Raw genomic sequence first — 24,169 nt, 5'->3', positions numbered from 1 at the left:
TTGTGAGTGTGGTGGTTGTGAGTGTGGTGGTTGTGTGTGTGGTGGTTGTGTGTGTGGTGGTTGTGTGTGTGTGTGTGTGTGTGGTGGTTGTGTGTGGTGGTTGTGTGTGGTGGTTGTGTGTGTGGTGGTTGTGTGTGTGGTGGTTGTGAGTGTGGTGGTTGTGAGTGTGGTGGTTGTGTGTGTGTGTGGTGGTTGTGTGTGTGGTGGTTGTGAGTGTGGTGGTTGTGAGTGTGGTGGTTGTGAGTGTGGTGGTTGTGAGTGTGGTGGTTGTGAGTGTGGTGGTTGTGTGTGTGGTGGTTGTGTGTGTGGTGGTTGTGTGTGTGTGTGGTGGTTGTGTGTGTGTGGTGGTTGTGTGTGTGTGGTGGTTGTGTGTGTGTGTGTGGTGGTTGTGTGTGTGTGTGGTGGTTGTGTGTGTGTGTGGTGGTTGTGTGTGTGTGTGGTGGTTGTGTGTGTGTGGTGGTTGTGTGTGTGGTGGTTGTGTGTGTGTGGTGGTTGTGTGTGTGGTGGTTGTGGGTGTGGTGGTTGTGGGTGTGGTGGTTGTGTGTGTGTGGTGGTTGTGAGTGTAGTGGTTGTGAGTGTGGTGGTTGTGTGTGTAGTGGTTGTGAGTGTGGTGGCTGTGAGTGTGGTGGTTGTGAGTGTGGTGGTGTGTGTGGTGGTTGTGAGTGTGTGGTGGTTGTGAGTGTGGTGGTGTGTGTGGTGGTTTTGAGTATGGTGGTTGTGTGTTGTGGTTGTGCGTGTGGTGGTTGTGCATGTGGTGGTTGTGCGTGTGTTGGTTGTGTGGTGGTGGTGGTTGTGAGTGTGGTGGTTGTGTGTGTGTGGTGGTTGTGTGTGGTGGTTGTGAGTGTGGTGGTTGTGTGTGTGTGTGTGGTGGTGGTTGTGTGAGTGTGGTGGTTGTGTGTGTGTGGTGGTTGTGTGTGTGTGGTGGTTGTGTGTGTGTGGTGGTTGTGTGTGTGTGGTGGTTGTGTGTGTGTGGTGGTTGTGTGTGTGGTGGTTGTGTGTGTGGTGGTGTGTGTGGTAGTGGTGTGTGTGGTGGTTGTGTGGTGGTGGTGGTTGTGAGTGGTGGTTGTTAGTGTGGTGGTTGTTAGTGTGGTGGTTGTGAGTGTGGTGGTGGTGTGTGTGGTGGTTGTGTGTGGTGGTTGTGTGGTGGTGGTGGTGGTGAGTGTGGTGGTTGTGAGTGGTGGTTGTTAGTGTGGTGGTTGTGAGTGTGGTGGTTGTGAGTGTGGTGGTGGTGTGTGTGGTGGTTGTGTGTGTGGTGGTTGTGTGTGGTGGTTGTGTGTGTGGTGGTTGTGTGTGTGATGGAGTGTGTGGTGGTTGTGAGTGTGGTGGTTGTGAGTGTGGTGGTTGTGAGTGTGGTGGTTGTGAGTGTGGTGGTTGTGAGTGTGGTGGTTGTGAGTGTGGTGGTTGTGAGTGTGGTGGTGGTGTGTGTGGTGGTTGTGTGTGTGGTGGTTGATTCCGCGAAGCTTTTGGGGTTATTCCTTGACGCTCGTTTGTCTTGGTCTCCCCATATCTTACCTCCGTGTTGAGTGCTCTAAGGCCCTTACCCTCCTTCGGGTCTTGCCCCATACTTCTTGGGGGGGGCAGATAGGCGCACTCTCCTTGCTTTACATTCCTCTCTCGTCCTGTCTAAGCTCGATTATGGTTGCCCTGCTTACTCGTCTGCTTCTCCTTCTACTCTTCGCCGTTTTGATGCTTTGCACCATACTGGGTCGCGCCTCAGTTCTGGTGCCTTTCATTCGACTCCCGTCCTTAGCTTGTATGTTGACACTGGCTTCCTGTCTCTCCAGGACCGCCGTGATCGCTACTGTCTTCGCTATCTTGCGCGGTCCTTGCAACATCCTTCCTCTCGCCTCTGTCGTGCTTTAACTTTTACCCCTCCTGCGGTTCCTGTTCCTCTTCACCACCTCCCTCTTTCTGTCCGGTTATCTCGCCTACAGGATTCTCTTTCCGTTCGTATTTCTAACGTTTCTCCTCGTGTTGTTCCTTCTTTGCCCCCATGGAGAGTCCCTCTTCCGCGGTTTTATACTTCCTTGACCCGTATCACTAAAGCTTTTACCCCTCCTATGGTTCTAAAACGCCTTTTCCTTGAGCACTTTTCTTCTCACTCCCGCTCCGTTTCTGTCTTCACCGATGGGTCTAAGTCAGCGGACGGTGTAGGCTACTCTGTTGTTTTTCCTGATCGCACTTATATATGTCGCTTACCTCCGGAGACTAGCTTCTTTACAGCGGAACTTTATGCTATTCTCTATGCTCTTCGTCTCCTGCTTTCTCGTTGTCAGTCTTCCTTTGTAGTTGTTGTTGACTCTCGTAGTGCCCTCATGGCTCTCGGGTCCTTTAATCCGGTTCATCCAGTAGTTGTCGAGATCCAGCATTGGCTGTTTCTTGTTCACAGTAAATTTAAGTCGGTTGAGTTTTGTTGGGTTCCCAGCCATATTGGTGTGTCTTTAAATGAGCGTGCGGATGCTGCCGCCAAGGAAGCTGTCCGCTCTTGTTCCATCTCCCGTAAAGGCATTCCGTATTCCGACTTTTACCCGGTTATCCATTCCTCAGTCCTTACCCGTTGGCAGGCTTCTTGGTTGTCTGTTACTGGTAACAAGCTACGTACTCTTAAATGTTGTTTCCTCGTGGCCGTCCTCCTTCCACCGTAACCGGCGTGTGGGAAACTGCTCTGGCGAGGTTGCGTATTTGCCATACTCGCTTAACCCATGGTCACTTGATGGAGCGCCGCCCTGCTCCTTATTGTCCTAGTTGCATTGTCCCTCTTACGGTCGTGCATGTCCTTCTTGAATGTCCTGACTTCCAGGACGAGCGTGTGTCTTGCTTTCCAACCGCCCCTCGCGGTCACCTGTCCCTCAATAGAATTTTTGGTGACTCGGATACTTTTGATGTTCGCCTTATGCGTTTTTGTTCTCGTATTGGCATCCTTGGTGATATTTAGCGCCCTCTGATTATTTTGCGCATTTGATGGTGCTACATAGCCTTCCCGGTTTGGCGCCTTCTTTTGATAATTACTTACTTACTGTCCACAGGTGATAATGGTGCTGACACTGTCCACAGGTGTAAGGGGACTGACACTGTCTACAGGTGATAATGGGGCTGACACTGACCATAGGTGATAATGGTGCTGACACTGTCCACAGGTGATAATGGGGCTGTCACTGACCACAGGTGATAATGGGGCTGACACTGTCCACAGTTGATAATGGTGCTGACACTAACCACAGGAGATAATGGGACTGACACTGTCCACAGGTGATAATGATGCTGACACTGTCCACAGGTGATAATGGGTCTGACACTGTCCACAGGTGATAATTAAGCTGACACTGTCCACAGGTGATAATGGGTCTGACACTCACCACAGGTGATAATGGCGCTGACACTCACCACAGGTGATAATGGGTCTGACACTCACCACAGGTGGTAATGGGTCTGACACTGTCCACAGGTGATAATGATGCTGACACTGTCCACAGGTGATAATGGTGCTGACACTGTCCACAGGTGATAATGGGTCTGACACTGTCCACAGGTGATAATTAAGCTGACACTGTCCACAGGTGATAATGGGTCTGACACTCACCACAGGTGATAATGGCGCTGACACTCACCACAGGTGGTAATGGGTCTGACACTCACCACAGGTGGTAATGGTGCTGACACTGTCCACATGTGATAATGGTGCTGACATTGTCCACAAGTGATAATGGGGCTGACACTGTCTACAGGTGATAATGGGGTTGACACTGTCCACAGGTGATAATGGGACTGACACTCCACAGGTGATAATGAGCTTAACACTGTCCACAGGTGAAAATGGTGGTGACACTGTCCACAGGTGATAATGGTGCTGACACTGTCCACAGGTGATAATGGAGCTGACACTGTCCACAGGTGATAATGGTGCTGACACTGTCTACAGGTGATAATGGGGCTGACACTGACCATAGGTGATAATGGGCCTGACACTGTCCACAGGTGATAATGGAGCTGACACTGTCCACAGGTCATAATGGTGCTGACACTGTCCACAGGTGATAATGGTGCTGACACTGTCCACAGGTGATAATGGTGCTGACACTGTCCACAGGTGATAATTAAGCTGACACTGTCCACAGGTGATAATGGGTCTGACACTGTCCACAGGTGATAATGGTGCTGACACTGTCCACAGGTGATAATGGTGCTGACACTGTCCACAGGTGATAATTAAGCTGACACTGTCCACAGGTGATAATGGTGCTGACACTGTCCACAGGTGATAATGGTGCTGACACTGTCGACAGGTGATAATGGGGCTGACACTGTCCACAGGTGATAATGGTGCTGACACTGTCCACACGTGATAATGGTGCTGACACTGTCCACAGGTGATAATGGGGCTGACACTGTCCACAGGTGATAATGGTGCTGACACTGTCGACAGGTGATAATGGGGCTGACACTGTCCACAGGTGATAATGGTGCTGACACTGTCCACAGGTGATAATGGGGCTGACACTGTCCACAGGTGATAATGGTGCTGACACTGTCCACAGGTGATAATGGTGCTGACACTGTCCACATGTGATAATGGGGCTGATACTGACCACAGGTGATAATGGGGCTGACACTGACCACAGGTGATAATGGGGCTGACACTGACCACAGGTGATAATGGGGCTGACACTGACCACAGGTGATAATGGGGCTGACACTTTCCACATCTATATGGTAAATTGACTTTGGGAGAGATTAAAGCCCTTGCGGGTCCTTGTTGGTGTCAATCATGGACTTAACGTGAGACTTGCTAGAATGTTTTATGTATCATTTATACGCTCGGTGATTGACTACAATGCTCTACATCTCACACTGTATACTGAGAAAGAGCTGAAATCTCTTGAAACCTTGCAAAATGAAGCTATGCGTCTCATCCTTGGGGCTCCAAAGTCCATGAGAATAGTTAATATGAGAGCAGAGTTAAAATTACCTACCATAAGTGAGAGAATTTTGTCTATTAGCACAGTTTTCGGCGTGAAGGCATTGAGTAGATCTAGACAACACATGAAGTTTGAAGCTAAACTTTCTAATATGCTGCACTCACCTGAGGTCTATAGAAGAAGAACGAAACCTGATTATGTATATTGGTTCTACAAGGTAGCCAACTCCATCAAAATATTAAATATGTACCCAACTCAACTAATGATTAATCAGCCAATTACTCCATGGGATAACTGGGATCTATCAGTTGATTTTGTAAATGCGCCCAAGAAAGATAGTGTGCACACTACATTATTAAAACAGTTAACACTGAAAGCATCACTGAAAGTACTCAGAGTATGGGTAACGATGTGTATCAGTGCTATACCGACGGCTCTGTAGAAGGTGGACGATGTACCGGATGTGCATGTAACATATTTGAACAATCTTCTCTCGTACATACAGCAATGAAGCGCGCCAATGACTGGGCAAGTACAACTCAAACCGAACTTGCAGGCATATACCTTGCCACTGAATTTTTAAAACACAAAGGCGGTGGACTTATATACTGTGACTCGCAGAGTGCACTCCTGGCATTGAACGCACATAGTAGGGACACCCAGAAAATAGTCAGTGATATTCGAATGAATGTTTTAACTGCCAAAGAAAACAGATTTGAGATTAAATTCCTATGGATACCATCACATGTTGGCATCTCAAGGACACTGTTGATATGCTTGCTAAGACAGCCTGCAGAAAACCAGTGGTAGAAATTGATATGGGTGTTTCATTAGCAGTGACGAAGAGAATACTTAAACAAATATCTAATGAAGATCTCACCGACCTAAGAAATTCACAAAGACCTGAAAGTTGTAGCATTAAATATTATGATAGATATCGTGAGGAGACATTCACATATGGGACTAATAGAACAAGAACCCGGCAATGTGATGTTATAGTGGCCAGAATACGCCTGGGATATAGACGTATCTGGCAGCTTTCTCAAAACCCAAATGTCGAGTACACAATTTGTCAACTTTGTGAAAGAGAAAATATGCACTCTCTTGAACATTATATTGTAGAATGTCCCATACTGACTGACTTTCACCCTCCTGGGCTAAGGTATGCTGAACTGTGTAATTACTATATGAGTACTGGAACACTTGATGATATATTGGACTTGTATCCAAGATTGACCATGTAATATATCAATCATACAATGTATATATATGATGTAACTATATAACCTGAGCTTGTAAAAGCACCTTCATCACCTTCAGTGATTCAGTGCTTAGTTGCACACTAGTTTCTTTATCAGCTATCTCACCCTGTCAGTGTAAATGAGACAAATGTATGTGAATGCGTGTGTGTGTATATATATGTATGTATATGTGTGTGTGTGTATGTATATGTATGGGTATAAAGTATATATGGAAGCTGATCAGAATTACATTTCACTTTTCTGACTGTACATTAATGACACTGTAAAAGACACATCAAACACTTTATGTAGGGCATACGTTAATCTGTGTATCTATGTATTTACGTATGTAGGTTAGCTTAGCATTTTAAAAGCACCGAATTACCTTGTGTGGTTGAGTGTTCAATAAACCCTTGAACTATATGGTTAACACTTCAATAACCCTGTCCATGGAGGACAGAAGAAAATGTATATATGCTGGTTAGCATTGTAAATGTATGGCCACGTCTGTGGTAGAAAATAATAAAAAAAAACTTTCCACAGTGATAATGGGGCTGACACTGTCCACAGGTGATAATGGGGCTGAAACTGTCCACAGGTGATAATGGGGCTGACACTGACCATAGGTGATAATGGGGCTGACACTGTCCATAGGTGATAATGGGGTTGACACTGACCATAGGTGATCTTGAGTTATCTTGAGATGATTTCGGGGCTTTTTAGTGTCCCCGCGGCCCGGTCCTCGACCAGGCCTCCACCCCCAGGAAGCAGCCCGTGACAGCTGACTAACTCCCAGGTACCTATTTACTGCTAGGTAACAGGGGCATTCAGGGTGAAAGAAACTTTGCCCATTTGTTTCTGCCTCGTGCGGGAATCGAACCCGCGCCACAGAATTACGAGTCCTGCGCGCTATCCACCAGGCTACGAGGCTCCGAGGCTACGAGGCTGATAATGGGGCTGACACTGTCCACAGGTGATAATGGGGCTGACACTGACCATAGGTGATAATGGGGCTGACACTGTCCATAGGTGATAATGGGGCTGACACTGACCATACGTGATAATGGGACTGACACTGTCCACAGGTAATAATGGGGCTGACACTGACCATAGGTGATAATGGGGCTGACACTGTCCTCAGGTGATAATGGAGCTGACACTGACCACAGGTGATAATGGGGCTGACACTGACCATAGGTGATAATGGTGCTGACACTGTCCACAGGTGATAATGGTGCTGACACTTTCCACAAGTGATAATGGGCCTGACACTGACCACAGGTGAAAATGGTGCTGACACTGTCCACAGGTGATAATGGGGCTGACACTGACCACAGGTGTAAGGGGCTGACACTGTCTACAGGTGATAATGGGGGCTCACACTGACCATAGGTGATAATGGTGCTGACACTGTCTACAGGTGATAATGGTACTGACACTGTCTACAGGTGATAATGGTACTGACACTGTCCACATGTGATAATGGTGCTCACACTGACCACAGGTGATAATGGGTCTGACACTGACCACAGGTGGTAATGGGGCTGACACTGTCCACATGTGATAATGGTGCTGACACTGTCCACATGTGATAATGGGGCTGACACTCACCACAGGTGATAATGGTGCTGACACTGACAACAGGTGATAATGGGCCTGACACTGTCCACTTGTGACAATGGGCCTGACACTGACCACAAGTGATAATGGGGCTGACACTGACCACAGGTGATAATGGGGCTGACACTGACTACAGGTGATAATGGGGCTGACACTGTCCACAGATGATAATGGGGCTGTCACTGACTACAGGTGATAATGGGGCTGACACTGACTACAGGTGATAATGGGGCTGACACTGTCCACAGGTGATAATGGGGCTGACACTGACCACAGGTGATAATGGGGCTGACACTGACTACAGGTGATAATGGGGCTGACACTAACCACAGGTGATAATGGGGCTGTCACTGACCACAGGTGATAATGGGGCTGACACTGTCCACAGGTGATAATGGGCCTGACAATGTCCACAAGTGATAATGGGGCTGACACTGACCACAGGTGATAATGGGGCTGTCACTGACCACAAGTGATAATGGGGCTGACACTGTCCACAGGTGATAATGGGCCTGACACTGACCACAGGTGATAATGGGGCTGTCACTGACCACAGGTGATAATAAGGCTGACACTGTCCACAGTTGATAATGGTGCTGACACTAACCACAGGAGATAATGGGACTGACACTGTCCACAGGTGATAATGGTGCTGACACTGTCCACAGGTGATAATTAAGCTGACACTGTCCACAGGTGATAATGGGTCTGACACTGACTACAGGTGGTAATGGGACTGACACTGTCAGCAGGTGATAATGGGGCTGGGACTGACCACTGGTGATAATGGGGCTAACACTGTCCACAGTTGATAATGGGCCTGACACTGACTACAGGAGATAATGGGACTGACACTGTCCACAGGTGATTATTAAGCTGACACTGTCAACAGGTGATAATGGGGCTGACACTGACCACATGTGATAATGGGGCTGACACTGACTACAGGTGATATTGGGGATGACACTGTCCACAAGTGATAATGGGGCTGACACTATCCACATGTGATAATGGGGCTGACACTGTCCACAGGTGATAATGGGCCTCACACTGTCCACAGGATAATGGGACTGACACTGTCTACAGGTGATAATGGTGCTGACACTCTACGGGTGATAATAGGGCTGACACTGTCTACAGGTGATAATGGTGCTGACACTGTCCACAGGTGATAATGGGGCTGACACTGTCCACAGGTGATAATGGGGCTGACACTGTCTACAGGTGATAATGGTGCTGACACTGTCCACAGGTGATAATGGGGCTGACACTGTCCACAGGTGATATTGGTGCTGACACTGTCCACAGGTGATAATGGGGCTGACACTGTCCACAGGTGATAATGGGGCTGACACTGTCCACAGGTGATAATGGGGCTGACACTGTCCACAGGAGATAATGGGTCTGACACTGTCCACAGGTGATAGGTGATAATGGGGCTGACACTGTCCACAGGTGATAATGGTGCTTACACTGTCCACATGTGATAATGGTGCTGACACTCTCCACAAGTGATAATGGACCTGACACTTACCACAGGTGAAAATGGTGCTGACACTGTCCACAGGTGATAATGGGGCTGACACTGACCACAGGTGTAAGGGGCTGACACTGTCTACAGGTGATAATGAAGCTGTCACTGACCATAAGTGATAATGGTGCTGACACTGTCTACAGGTGATAATGGTGCTGACACTGTCCACATGTGATAATAGGGCTGTCACTGACCATAAGTGATAATGGTGCTGACACTGTCTACAGGTGATAATGGGTCTGACACTGACCACAGGTGGTAATGGGGCTGGCACTGTCCACATGTGATAATGGTGCTGGCACTGTCCACATGTGGTAATGAGGCTGACACTCACCACAGGTGATAATGGGGCTGACATTGACAGTAGTAGGGTGTACGACTCACAGAACATTTTTTTTTTTCAGACCAGAGAACCCCTGTGAGTCGTACGACTCACAGAACATTTTTTTTTTCAGGCCAGAGAACCCCTGTGAGTCGTACGACTCACAGAACATTTTTTTTTTCTGGGAAATATCCCGCGTGTAAGCCAGGGTTTTCAGGTAAATTTTTTTTTCAGTCACAAATTTTAGAAGTATGGATTTCTTATGATGAAAATAATTTCCGAGACTTAGAAGTTTGTTAAGGGCTTATGGGAGAAATTCAAGTAACGTATGTAGCGCTTTAGGGTTTCCAGGAGAACTCTACGGACATATTTTACATGTTTTCAACTTACAAATATCGTCTATGTAAACCATAGTTTTCATATAAATTTAGAAAATCACCTGTGTAAGTCAGGGTTTTCAGGTATCATACCTCACACCCCCTCCCTCCCCCCCTTACCTCGCAATCTCTCGCGTCACCTTTATTTACCTTACGCCCGGCCAGCCAGACGCTTCGTGTAGGTCTCCTCTTATCATATCTTATCTTTTCTTCTCCATAATATCTGGACCGTCCCTCCTCTCTCTCTCCTTTCATTCAGTTCAGCTATTTTCCAACATCGTATGTTTGCTCCTTTTCATTAAGCAAGTCAGTTTTACACAAATAAATTGTGTTAGTAAGCATGTTCTAGCTCACGTTCCCCCGCCTTAGTCCCCTGTCGTATAATGAATACTATCATTCCAATCCCTCTAAAATTTAAAAATAATCATATTTCAAACGTAGTTCAATACAGTAATTTAGTTACCGAGCTCCAGCGCTTGTCCTCCGCCTTAGCTCTCTCTCGTATCTTCGTTAATACCTATTCAAATTCCCCGAAATTTCTACCCGCTGTATTTCAGACATAGTTTAGTAAATGCAAACAATTATCAAACTCTAGCTCTTGTCCCCAGCTTAGTTCATTTGCACAAGATCGTTAGTAACAGTCCAAATTCCCTGAGATTTTTACCCTCTGTATTTCAGACACCGTAAATAAGATCAAAACAATTATCAAACTCTGGCTCTTGTCCCCAGCTTAGTTCATTTGTACAATACCATTAGTAACAGTCCAATTTCCCTGAAATTTTTACCCTCTGTATTTCAGGCACCGTAAATAAGATCAAAACAGTTATCGAGCTCCAGCTCTCGTCCCCCACCTTAGTTCGTTTATACAAGATCGTTAGTAACAGTCCAATTTCCCTGAAATTTTTACCCTCTGTATTTCAGGCACCGTAAATAAGATCAAAACAGTTATCGAGCTCCAGCTCTCGTCCCCCACCTTAGTTCATTTGTACAAGATCGTTAGTAACAGATCAATTCCCCTGAAATTTTTTACCCTCTGTATTTCAGACACCGTAAATAAAATCAAGTCAGTTATCGAGCTCCAGCTCTCGTCCTCCACCTTAGTTCATTGTACTAAGATCGTTAGTAACAGACCAATTTTCCCGAAATTTAAAGCAGACATACTTCAAAGTTAGTAAATAAAATAAAACCAGTTATCGAGCTCCAGCTCTCATCCCCCGCCTTAGTTCTCTCTCGTATATTTGTAAATAACCCATCAATTTCCCGAAATTTAAAAGCAGACATACTTCAAAGTTAGTAAATAAGATCAAGTCAGTTACTGAGCTCCAGCTCTCGTCCCCACCTTAGTTCTCTTTCGTATCTTTGTAAAATAACCCATCAATTTCCCTGAAATTTTTACCCTCTGTATTTCAGACATAGTAAATATGAAGTAAACAATTATAAAACTCTAGCTCTTGTCCTCTGTCCAAGCTCACTTTTGTAAATTCATTACTCTCAGTCCAAATCACCCAACTACATTTTCAGACATAGTAAATAAAAACCAGTTCAGTTATCAAGTTTCAACTCTTGTGCCCCAGCTTAGTTCATTTGTGCAAGTTCTTTATTTTCCAACTAAATCACCTGAGATTTAAGATCACCTTATTTCTAACGTAGTAAAATTAATCTGGACATTAGCCTTAGATCATCAGACATAAATATATTCGATCAAGTCCGTCTCCAGCCTAACTCTTATCCGAGTACACACATAACCCCAACCTGTATAATTATCTTTCACCCCCTCCCACCTTCCTCCATCTCATCTCACCTTACCCTTTACCTCCCTTACCTTCTCATCCCCAACGTATCCAAACCTTCAATAATCGTACTGTATTTGCATATTTTCTCTATATTCACTGTGTTCTTCGTATTCTCATCCGTGTTCACTCCATGCTCTTCAAATGTTCACAGTCCCATTCAGTTCATATTTTCACAAGTATCTCCATTTTTTCTGTAATCTTTCTCTTAGTCTCATTATGTTCTCTACAAATTCTAGTCATATTTTCTATGTTTTCATGTACATCATATGTTCTCTGTACAACTTTTATACTCAATATTCATGCTAACTTCCATATTTTGTGTTCTTTGTCAATAATCATGTTCCTCTACAAGTTCATGTTCCTCACAAGATCACTTCGTTTTTCACCTTCACTTACATGTTTTCTACATTCTTTGTCATATTCTCCATGTTCTTCACAAGTCCATTGTTCATTCTTTGTATTCCCTATTCTCCTTATCATGTTTTCATGTTCTCTGTAAGTTCATCAACTTTTCTTACATGTGTTCTTTGCCATGTTCCCCATATGTTCTCTGGGTTTTTCCCCTTACATGTTATTTAACGTTCCTTAACTAAAAAAATCTTTCGCCAATCAACTAAAAACATAGTCACTTTCGTCATTTCTCAACTAAACTTATTATCCAGTCAACTAAAAATAGTCAGAAATAGCCTCGTTCAACACTGTTCTTAACTAAAACAACCTTTCTCTTAGCTGAAAATTGTCAAAGGAAACTTCTTTCAGCACTTTCTTAACAGCCGCTATGTTTCATCAAGAAAAAATTGCCAAAGGAAACTTTCCAAAACTGTTCATAACTAGCTTTTTTATCCATCGTCAATCAACTAAATAATAACTTTCATCATTTCTTAACTAAACTTATTCCCCAGTCATCAGAAAATAGCCGTGTTCTTCATGTTTCATTGTCATTTCATAACTAAAATTATCCATCAATCAACAGAAAAAGCCATGTTCATCATGTTTTGTCTTTTTGCTTAACTAAAATTATGTTTTGTCAAGTAAGAAAAAATAACCAAAGATATCTTTCATCGCTGTTCTTAACTGACATTATACTTTGGGGAGCACAAAAATAGTCTCCCTCGTCATGTTTTGTCTTTTTCCTTAACTAAAGTATTCATCAGTCAACTAAAAATAGTTGCTTCATCATGTTTCCTTGTCATTTCTTAACTGAAATATCACTTCTCTCATTTAAAATAGTCATGTGTAGCCTCTTTCCAACACTGTTCCTAACTAAAGTTGCCTTTCACTTCGCTAAAATAGTCATATTCATCATTGTTCCTAACTAAATTATATGTCGTTAAGTAAGAAATATAGTCAAAGACACTCTTCGAGGCATCAAGGACTTACTCAAAGAAATCAAAGTTGCACTCAAAGACATCCTTCGAGACATCAAAGACATCCTTTAAGACTTCAATGGGACTCTTCGAGATATCAAAAGGCACTCTCAAACACTCAAAAATTTACTTGCATCCTCAAAGTTATTCTCAGAGGCATAAAAGTCATTCTCAGAGCTATCAAAATTATTCTCGATGTCATCAAAAAGTATTTTCTCGTTCATCAAAGTTAATCTCAGAGTTAACAAAGGTAATCTCTAACTCACTCTCGTACATCAAAGTTGATCTCAGAGTTAACAAAGGTAATCTCAGAGTTATCCAAAGATATTCTTATATCCACAAAAGTTATTCTGAGCTATCAAAGTTAATCTCAAACATCTCCGTTCATAAAAGTTATTCTCTAAGAGCTATCAAAAGTTATTCTCAGAGACATCTAAAGTTATTCTTTAAGACAACAAAGTCTTTCTCAGAGTCATCAAAGTTATTCTCAGAGTCACCTTTGTTATTCAAAGAAGCCTTCTGAGACATCCTCCTTCAACAAAAACTGTCCTCAGAGCCATCAAAAAGTTAAATACAGTCGTCAAAGTTATTCTCTAAGTATCTTTTCGTTCATCAGAGAAGCTTTCTAAGACATCTTTGTTCATCCAAGTTGTTCTCTAAGACATCAATCTTGTTCTCTAAGACATCAAAGATGTTCTCTAAATCATAAAAGTTAATCTCTAAGTTACCTTCGTTCGTCAGAGAAACTTTCCAAAACATCTTTGTTCATCAAACTTGTTTTCAAAGTCATCAAAAGTTAATCTAAGACATCTTTTTTCATCAAAGTTATTTTCAGAGACATCTAAAGTTATTATGTAAGACATAAAAGTTATTCTCAGAGTCATCAAATGTTATTCTCGAAGTCATCAAAGATATTTTCAGAGACATCTAAAGTTAATTTCTATGTTATAAAAGTTATTCTCAGAGACATCTAAAGTTAATTTCTATGTTATAAAAGTTATTCTCAGAGACATCTAAAGTTAATCTTGCTCATCAAAGTTGTTCTCTAAGACATAAAAGTTATTCTCAGAGTCATCAAAGTGATCTCTAATTCACCTTCGTTCTCCCAAAGTTGTTCTCTAAGACACCTTCGTGCATCAAAGAAACTCTCCTTCTTCCATCATGTTATTCTTTAAAACATCTTCAGTCATAAAATTTCTCTCCAAAATACCTATCTTACCTAACCTAACCTAACTTTATCTATGTTACCTTACCTTACCTACCTTACCTAACTTAACCTGCTTAACCTATCTTACCTAACTTTCCTAACTTTACCTGCTTAACCTATCTTACCTAACTTTACCTATCTTACCTAACTTAACTTTCATAACCTAACTTTACCTATCCTAACATAACTTACCTTACCTTCCCTATCTTACCTAACTTTACCTATCCTAACATAACTTACCTTACCTTCCCTATCTTACCTAACTTTACCAATCCTAACATAACTTACCTTACCTATCATACCTAACTTAACCTAACTTTACCTATCCTAACTTAACTTACCTAACTTATTCTGCTTAACCTAACTTACCTACATTACCTAACTTAACCTGCTTAACCTAACTTACCTTACCTTACCTAACTTAACCTGCTTAATCTAACTTATTTAACTTATCTTACCTATCCTAACCTAACTTGCTTTACCTAACTTAATCTTACATTTCCAAACTGATGTATCCTAACTTATCTAGTCAAACCAGACATGATCTAACTTACATAAGTATTCCTTCTTGTCTTTTGTGTTTCGTCAATCATTGTCTCATATTCATTTACTCATTTCTTTAGTTAATTTCTCAAATGGTCACTTATGGATTTCAAGTGCTATTTGTTAGAGATTGGATATTTAAGCATTTCAAAGAATTATAATTTCTCAAATGGTCACTTATGCATTTCAAGTGCTATTTGTTAGAGATTGGATATTTAAGCATTTCAAAGAATTTTTGTTATATATGGGCATTTACTCATTTCAAAGGATAATTTCTCAAATGGACGTTTTTGCATTTCAAGTGTTATTTGTTTAAGATTGGGTGTTTAACCATTTCAAAGGTTTTTGTTATATATGGGAACTTACTCGTTTCAAGGGCCAATTTCTCAAATGGTCATTTTTGCAGATCAAGGGTTATTTGTTAAAGTTCATCAAGTTGCTCATAAGTTGTATTTATTATGTTTGTTATCATTTATTCTTATTCCCCAACCCCTTAACCTAACCTCTTGTAATCTTAGAGTATTTAGTAGGTTCTATCATATGTTCTTATTCCCCAATCCTTTAACCTAACCTTTCAGATGTAGTTTATTGTGTTTTTGACGTATTTGTTGAATATATTATCCTTTTCCTAACCTTTCAGATGTAGTTTTGTTTCTCCTTTTTGTATATTTTTACCCAAACCTTCTTTTACTTTGATTCTCCTACTCCTTCTAACCCTCCTTTTCTATCTCTCTCCCTTATTCTCTCTCTTCCTCCCCCTCTCTCTCCCTTATTTGCTCAAATGCTCTCTTGTTTCTCAAATTCAAGTCTTAATGCTCCCATTCTCACACCCTCACTCTCATTCACTTAGTTTTCTTTTTTCTCAAATTCAAGTCTTAGTTCCCCCATGCCCACACTCTCTCTCTCATTCTCTCTTCTTTGGTCCCATTTTCTTCCGCCCCCTCTCTCTTACTCCTTGCTCTTCTTTCATGCTCTCACTCCCTTGAGCTCTTGTTTCTCAATTTCAAGTCTTAGTAGATCTGATTCTTTACTATTGTAATTTTTATTATTACTATGATAAAGAATGAACTTATATGTGAAATCAAAGTAAAAGAAGGAAAGAAGGTTAAGTGGGATGGTGGGTTTGGGTAAAAATATACAAAAAGGAGAAACAAAACTACATCTGAAAGGTTAGGAAAAGGATAATATATTCAACCAATACGTCAAAAAACACAATAAACTACATCTGAAAGGTTAGGTTAAAGGGTTGGGGAATAAGAACATATGATAGAACCTACTAAATACTCTAAGATTACAAGAGGTTAGGTTAAGGGGTTGGGGAATAAGAATAAATGATAACAAACATAATAAATACAACTTATGAGCAACTTGATGAACTTTAACAAATAACCCTTGATCTGCAAAAATGACCATTTGAGAAATTGGCCCTTGAAACGAGTAAGTTCCCATATATAACAAAAACCTTTGAAATGGTTAAACACCCAATCTTAAACAAATAACACTTGAAATGCAAAAACGTCCATTTGAGAAATTATCCCTTGAAATGAGTAAATGCCCATATATAACAAAAATTCTTTGAAATGCTTAAATATCCAATCTCTAACAAATAGCACTTGAAATGCATAAGTGACCATTTGAGAAATTAACTAAAGAAATGAGTAAATGAATATGAGACAATGATTGACGAAACACAAAAGACAAGAAGGAATACTTATGTAAGTTAGATCATGTCTGGTTTGACTAGATAAGTTAGGATACATCAGTTTGGGAATGTAAGATTAAGTTAGGTAAAGCAAGTTAGGTTAGGATAGGTAAGATAAGTTAAATAAGTTAGGTTAAGCAGGTTAAGTTAGGTAAGGTAAGGTAAGTTAGGTTAAGCAGGTTAAGTTAGGTAATGTAGGTAAGTTAGGTTAAGCAGAATAAGTTAGGTAAGTTAAGTTAGGATAGGTAAAGTTAGGTTAAGTTAGGTATGATAGGTAAGGTAAGTTATGTTAGGATAGGTAAAGTTAGGTAAGATAGGGAAGGTAAGGTAAGTTATGTTAGGATAGGTAAAGTTAGGTAAGATAGGGAAGGTAAGGTAAGTTATGTTAGGATAGGTAAAGTTAGGTTATGAAAGTTAAGTTAGGTAAGATAGGTAAAGTTAGGTAAGATAGGTTAAGTTAGGAAAGGTAGGTAAGGTAAGGTAACATAGGTAAAGTTAGGTAAGATAGGTAAGATAGGTTAAGCAGGTTAAGTTAGGTAAAGTAGGTAAGGTAAGGTAACATAGGTAAAGTTAGGTTAGGTTAGGTAAGATAGGTATTTTGGAGAGAAATTTTATGACTGAAGATGTCTTAAAGAATAACATGATGGAAGAAGGAGAGTTTCTTTGATGCACGAAGGTGTCTTAGAGAACAACTTTGGGAGAACGAAGGTGAATTAGAGATCACTTTGATGACTCTGAGAATAACTTTTATGTCTTAGAGAACAACTTTGATGAGCAAGATTAACTTTAGATGTCTCTGAGAATAACTTTTATAACATAGAAATTAACTTTAGATGTCTCTGAGAATAACTTTTATAACATAGAAATTAACTTTAGATGTCTCTGAAAATATCTTTGATGACTTCGAGAATAACATTTGATGACTCTGAGAATAACTTTTATGTCTTACATAATAACTTTAGATGTCTCTGAAAATAACTTTGATGAAAAAAGATGTCTTAGATTAACTTTTGATGACTTTGAAAACAAGTTTGATGAACAAAGATGTTTTGGAAAGTTTCTCTGACGAACGAAGGTAACTTAGAGATTAACTTTTATGATTTAGAGAACATCTTTGATGTCTTAGAGAACAAGATTGATGTCTTAGAGAACAACTTGGATGAACAAAGATGTCTTAGAAAGCTTCTCTGATGAACGAAAAGATACTTAGAGAATAACTTTGACGACTGTATTTAACTTTTTGATGGCTCTGAGGACAGTTTTTGTTGAACGAGGATGTCTCAGAAGGCTTCTTTGAATAACAAAGGTGACTCTGAGAATAACTTTGATGACTCTGAGAAAGACTTTGTTGTCTTAAAGAATAACTTTAGATGTCTCTGAGAATAACTTTTGATAGCTCTTAGAGAATAACTTTTATGAACGGAGATGTTTGAGATTAACTTTGATAGCTCAGAATAACTTTTGTGGATATAAGAATATCTTTGGATAACTCTGAGATTACCTTTGTTAACTCTGAGATCAACTTTGATGTACGAGAGTGAGTTAGAGATTACCTTTGTTAACTCTGAGATTAACTTTGATGAACGAGAAAATACTTTTTGATGACATCGAGAATAATTTTGATAGCTCTGAGAATGACTTTTATGCCTCTGAGAATAACTTTGAGGATGCAAGTAAATTTTTGAGTGTTTGAGAGTGCCTTTTGATATCTCGAAGAGTCCCATTGAAGTCTAAAAGGATGTCTTTGATGTCTCGAAGGATGTCTTTGAGTGCAACTTTGATTTCTTTGAGTAAGTCCTTGATGCCTCGAAGAGTGTCTTTGACTATATTTCTTACTTAACGACATATAATTTAGTTAGGAACAATGATGAATATGACTATTTTAGCGAAGTGAAAGGCTACTTTAGTTAGGAACAGTGTTGGAAAGAGGCTACACATGACTATTTTAAATGAGAGAAGTGATATTTCAGTTAAGAAATGACAAGGAAACATAATGAAGCAACTATTTTTAGTTGACTGATGAATACTTTAGTTAAGGAAAAAGACAAAACATGACGAGGGAGACTATTTTTGTGCTCCCCAAAGTATAATGTCAGTTAAGAACAGCGATGAAAGATATCTTTGGTTATTTTTTCTTACTTGACAAAACATAATTTTAGTTAAGCAAAAAGACAAAACATGATGAACATGGCTTTTTCTGTTGATTGATGGATAATTTTAGTTATGAAATGACAATGAAACATGAAGAACACGGCTATTTTCTGATGACTGGGGAATAAGTTTAGTTAAGAAATGATGAAAGTTATTATTTAGTTGATTGACGATGGATAAAAAAGCTAGTTATGAACAGTTTTGGAAAGTTTCCTTTGGCAATTTTTTCTTGATGAAACATAGCGGCTGTTAAGAAAGTGCTGAAAGAAGTTTCCTTTGACAATTTTCAGCTAAGAGAAAGGTTGTTTTAGTTAAGAACAGTGTTGAACGAGGCTATTTCTGACTATTTTTAGTTGACTGGATAATAAGTTTAGTTGAGAAATGACGAAAGTGACTATGTTTTTAGTTGATTGGCGAAAGATTTTTTTAGTTAAGGAACGTTAAATAACATGTAAGGGGAAAAACCCAGAGAACATATGGGGAACATGGCAAAGAACACATGTAAGAAAAGTTGATGAACTTACAGAGAACATGAAAACATGATAAGGAGAATAGGGAATACAAAGAATGAACAATGGACTTGTGAAGAACATGGAGAATATGACAAAGAATGTAGAAAATATGTAAGTGAAGGTGAAAAACGAAGTGATCTTGTGAGGAACATGAACTTGTAGAGGAACATGATTATTGACAAAGAACACAAAATATGGAAGTTAGCATGAATATTGAGTATAAAAGTTGTACAGAGAACATATGATGTACATGAAAACATAGAAAATATGACTAGAATTTGTAGAGAACATAATGAGACTAAGAGAAAGATTACAGAAAAAATGGAGATACTTGTGAAAATATGAACTGAATGGGACTGTGAACATTTGAAGAGCATGGAGTGAACACGGATGAGAATACGAAGAACACAGTGAATATAGAGAAAATATGCAAATACAGTACGATTATTGAAGGTTTGGATACGTTGGGGATGAGAAGGTAAGGGAGGTAAAGGGTAAGGTGAGATGAGATGGAGGAAGGTGGGAGGGGGTGAAAGATAATTATACAGGTTGGGGTTATGTGTGTACTCGGATAAGAGTTAGGCTGGAGACGGACTTGATCGAATATATTTATGTCTGATGATCTAAGGCTAATGTCCAGATTAATTTTACTACGTTAGAAATAAGGTGATCTTAAATCTCAGGTGATTTAGTTGGAAAATAAAGAACTTGCACAAATGAACTAAGCTGGGGCACAAGAGTTGAAACTTGATAACTGAACTGGTTTTTATTTACTATGTCTGAAAATGTAGTTGGGTGATTTGGACTGAGAGTAATGAATTTACAAAAGTGAGCTTGGACAGAGGACAAGAGCTAGAGTTTTATAATTGTTTACTTCATATTTACTATGTCTGAAATACAGAGGGTAAAAATTTCAGGGAAATTGATGGGTTATTTTACAAAGATACGAAAGAGAACTAAGGTGGGGACGAGAGCTGGAGCTCAGTAACTGACTTGATCTTATTTACTAACTTTGAAGTATGTCTGCTTTTAAATTTCGGGAAATTGATGGGTTATTTACAAATATACGAGAGAGAACTAAGGCGGGGGATGAGAGCTGGAGCTCGATAACTGATTTTATTTTATTTACTAACTTTGAAGTATGTCTGCTTTAAATTTCGGGAAAATTGGTCTGTTACTAACGATCTTAGTACAATGAACTAAGGTGGAGGACGAGAGCTGGAGCTCGATAACTGACTTGATTTTATTTACGGTGTCTGAAATACAGAGGGTAAAAAATTTCAGGGGAATTGATCTGTTACTAACGATCTTGTACAAATGAACTAAGGTGGGGGACGAGAGCTGGAGCTCGATAACTGTTTTGATCTTATTTACGGTGCCTGAAATACAGAGGGTAAAAATTTCAGGGAAATTGGACTGTTACTAACGATCTTGTATAAACGAACTAAGGTGGGGGACGAGAGCTGGAGCTCGATAACTGTTTTGATCTTATTTACGGTGCCTGAAATACAGAGGGTAAAAATTTCAGGGAAATTGGACTGTTACTAATGGTATTGTACAAATGAACTAAGCTGGGGACAAGAGCCAGAGTTTGATAATTGTTTTGATCTTATTTACGGTGTCTGAAATACAGAGGGTAAAAATCTCAGGGAATTTGGACTGTTACTAACGATCTTGTGCAAATGAACTAAGCTGGGGACAAGAGCTAGAGTTTGATAATTGTTTGCATTTACTAAACTATGTCTGAAATACAGCGGGTAGAAATTTCGGGGAATTTGAATAGGTATTAACGAAGATACGAGAGAGAGCTAAGGCGGAGGACAAGCGCTGGAGCTCGGTAACTAAATTACTGTATTGAACTACGTTTGAAATATGATTATTTTTAAATTTTAGAGGGATTGGAATGATAGTATTCATTATACGACAGGGGACTAAGGCGGGGGAACGTGAGCTAGAACATGCTTACTAACACAATTTATTTGTGTAAAACTGACTTGCTTAATGAAAAGGAGCAAACATACGATGTTGGAAAATAGCTGAACTGAATTAAAGGAGAGAGAGAGGAGGGACGGTCCAGATATTATGGAGAAGAAAAGATAAGATATGATAAGAGGAGACCTACACGAAGCGTCTGGCTGGCCGGGCGTAAGGTAAATAAAGGTGACGCGAGAGATTGCGAGGTAAGGGGGGGAGGGAGGGGGTGTGAGGTATGATACCTGAAAACCCTGACTTACACAGGTGATTTTCTAAATTTATATGAAAACTATGGTTTACATAGACGATATTTGTAAGTTGAAAACATGTAAAATATGTCCGTAGAGTTCTCCTGGAAACCCTAAAGCGCTACATACGTTACTTGAATTTCTCCCATAAGCCCTTAACAAACTTCTAAGTCTCGGAAATTATTTTCATCATAAGAAATCCATACTTCTAAAATTTGTGACTGAAAAAAAAATTTACCTGAAAACCCTGGCTTACACGCGGGATATTTCCCAGAAAAAAAAAATGTTCTGTGAGTCGTACGACTCACAGGGGTTCTCTGGCCTGAAAAAAAAAATGTTCTGTGAGTCGTACGACTCACAGGGGTTCCCTGGTCTGAAAAAAAAATGTTCTGTGAGTCGTACACCCTACTACTATTGACAACAGGTGATAATGGGCCTGACACTGTCCACATGTGATAATGGGCCTGACACTGACCACACGTGATAATGGGGCTGACACTGACCACACGTGATAATGGGGCTGACACTGACTACAGGTGATAATGGGGCTGACACTGTCCACAGATGATAATGGGGCTGTCACTGACCACGGGTGATAATGGGGCTGACACTGACTACAGGTGATAATGGGGCTGACACTGTCCACAGGTGATAATGGGGCTGACACTGACCACAGGTGATAATGGAGCTGACACTGACTACAGGTGATAATGGGGCTGACACTGTCCACAGGTGATAATAGGGCTGACACTGACCACAGGTGATAATGAGGCTGACACTAACCACAGGTGATAATGGGGCTGTCTCTGACCACAGGTGATAATGGGGCTGACACTGACCACAGGTGATAATGGTGCTGACACTGTCCACAGGTGATAATGGTGCTGACACTGTCCACAGGTGATAATGGGGCTGACACTGTCCACAGGTGATAATGGTGCTGACACTGACCACAGGTGGTAATGGGGCTGACACTGTCCACATGTGATAATGGTGCTGACACTGTCCACATGTGATAATGGGGCTGACACTCACCACAGGTGATAATGGGGCTGACACTGTCCACATGTGATAATGGGCCTGACACTGACCACAAGTGATAATGGGGCTGACACTGACCACAGGTGATAATGGGGCTGACACTGACTACAGGTGATAATGGGGCTGACACTGTCCACAGATGATAATGGGGCTGTCACTGACCACAGGTGATAATGGGGCTGACACTGACTACAGGTGATAATGGGGCTGACACTGTCCACAGGTGATAATGGGGCTGACACTGACCACAGGTGATAATGGGGCTGACACTGACTACAGGTGATAATGGGGCTGACACTAACCACAGGTGATAATGGGGCTGTCACTGACCACAGGTGATAATGTGGCTGACACTGTCCACAGGTGATAATGGGCCTGACACTGTCCACAAGTGATAATGGGGCTGACACTGACCACAGGTGATAATGGGGCTGTCACTGATCACAGGTGATAATGGGGCTGACACTATCCACAGGTGATAATGGGCCTGACACTGACCACAGGTGATAATAGGGCTGACACTGTCCACAGTTGATAATGGTGCTGACACTAACCACAGGAGATAATGGGACTGACACTGTCCACAGGTGATAATGGTGCTGACACTGTCCACAGGTGATAATTAAGCTGACACTGTCCACAGGTGATAATGTGGCTGACACTGACCACAGGTGGTAATGGGGCTGACACAGTCAGCAGGTGATAATGGGGCTGGGACTGACCACTGGTGATAATGGGGCTGACACTGTCCACAGTTGATAATGGGCCTGACACTGACTACAGGAGATAATGGGACTGACACTGTCCACAGGTGATAATTAAGCTGACACTGTCCACAGGTGATAATGGGGCTGACACTGACCACATGTGATCATGGGGCTGACACTGACTACAGGTGATAATGGGGCCGACACTGTCCACAAGTGATAATGGGGCTGACACTATCCACATGTGATAATGGGGTTGACACTGTCCACAGGTGATAATGGGCCTCACACTATCCACGTGATAATGGGACTGACACTGTTTACAGGTGATAATGGTGCTGACACTCTACGGGTGATAATAGGGCTGACTGTCAACAGGTGATAATGGTGCTGACACTGTCCACAGGTGATAATGGGGCTGACACTGTCCACAGGTGATAATGGGGCTGACACTGTCCACAGGTGATAATGAGGCTGACACTGTCTACAGGTGATAATGGTGCTGACACTGTCCACAGGTGATAATGGTGCTGACACTGTCCACAGGTGATTATGGTGCTGACACTGTCGACAGGAGACAATAGTGCTGACACTGTCGACAGGTGATAATGGGGCTGACACTGTCCACAGGTGATATGGGGCTGACACTGTCCACAGGTGATAATGGGGCTGACACTGTCCACAGGTGATAATGGTGCTGACACTGTCCACAGGTGATAATGGTGCTGACGCTGTCTACAGGTGATAATGGGGCTGACACTGTCCACAGGTGATATGGGGCTGACACTGTCCACAGGTGATATGGGACTGACACTGTCCACAGGTGATATGGGGCTGACACTGTCCACAGGTGATAATGGGGCTGACACTGTCCACAGGTGATAATGGGGCTGACACTGCCCACAGGTGATATG

The 24,169-nt window shown here is 41.5% G+C and overlaps 1 protein-coding gene across 1 annotated transcript in view; it reads left to right on the top strand.

The window, feature by feature from the left end:
- The window catches only part of LOC138364817 (uncharacterized), a gene marked incomplete at its 5' end in the record, with an annotated part of 64,965 nt that overhangs the window by 31,259 nt on the left and 9,537 nt on the right, over window positions 1-24,169 (top strand). The gene's annotated exons all lie outside the window — the stretch shown is intronic.

Source organism: Procambarus clarkii, chromosome 14 (genome assembly GCF_040958095.1).
Source record: "Procambarus clarkii isolate CNS0578487 chromosome 14, FALCON_Pclarkii_2.0, whole genome shotgun sequence".
Classification (NCBI taxonomy): Eukaryota; Metazoa; Arthropoda; class Malacostraca; order Decapoda; family Cambaridae; genus Procambarus; species Procambarus clarkii.
This window is presented reverse-complemented; position numbering and strand designations above follow the sequence as displayed.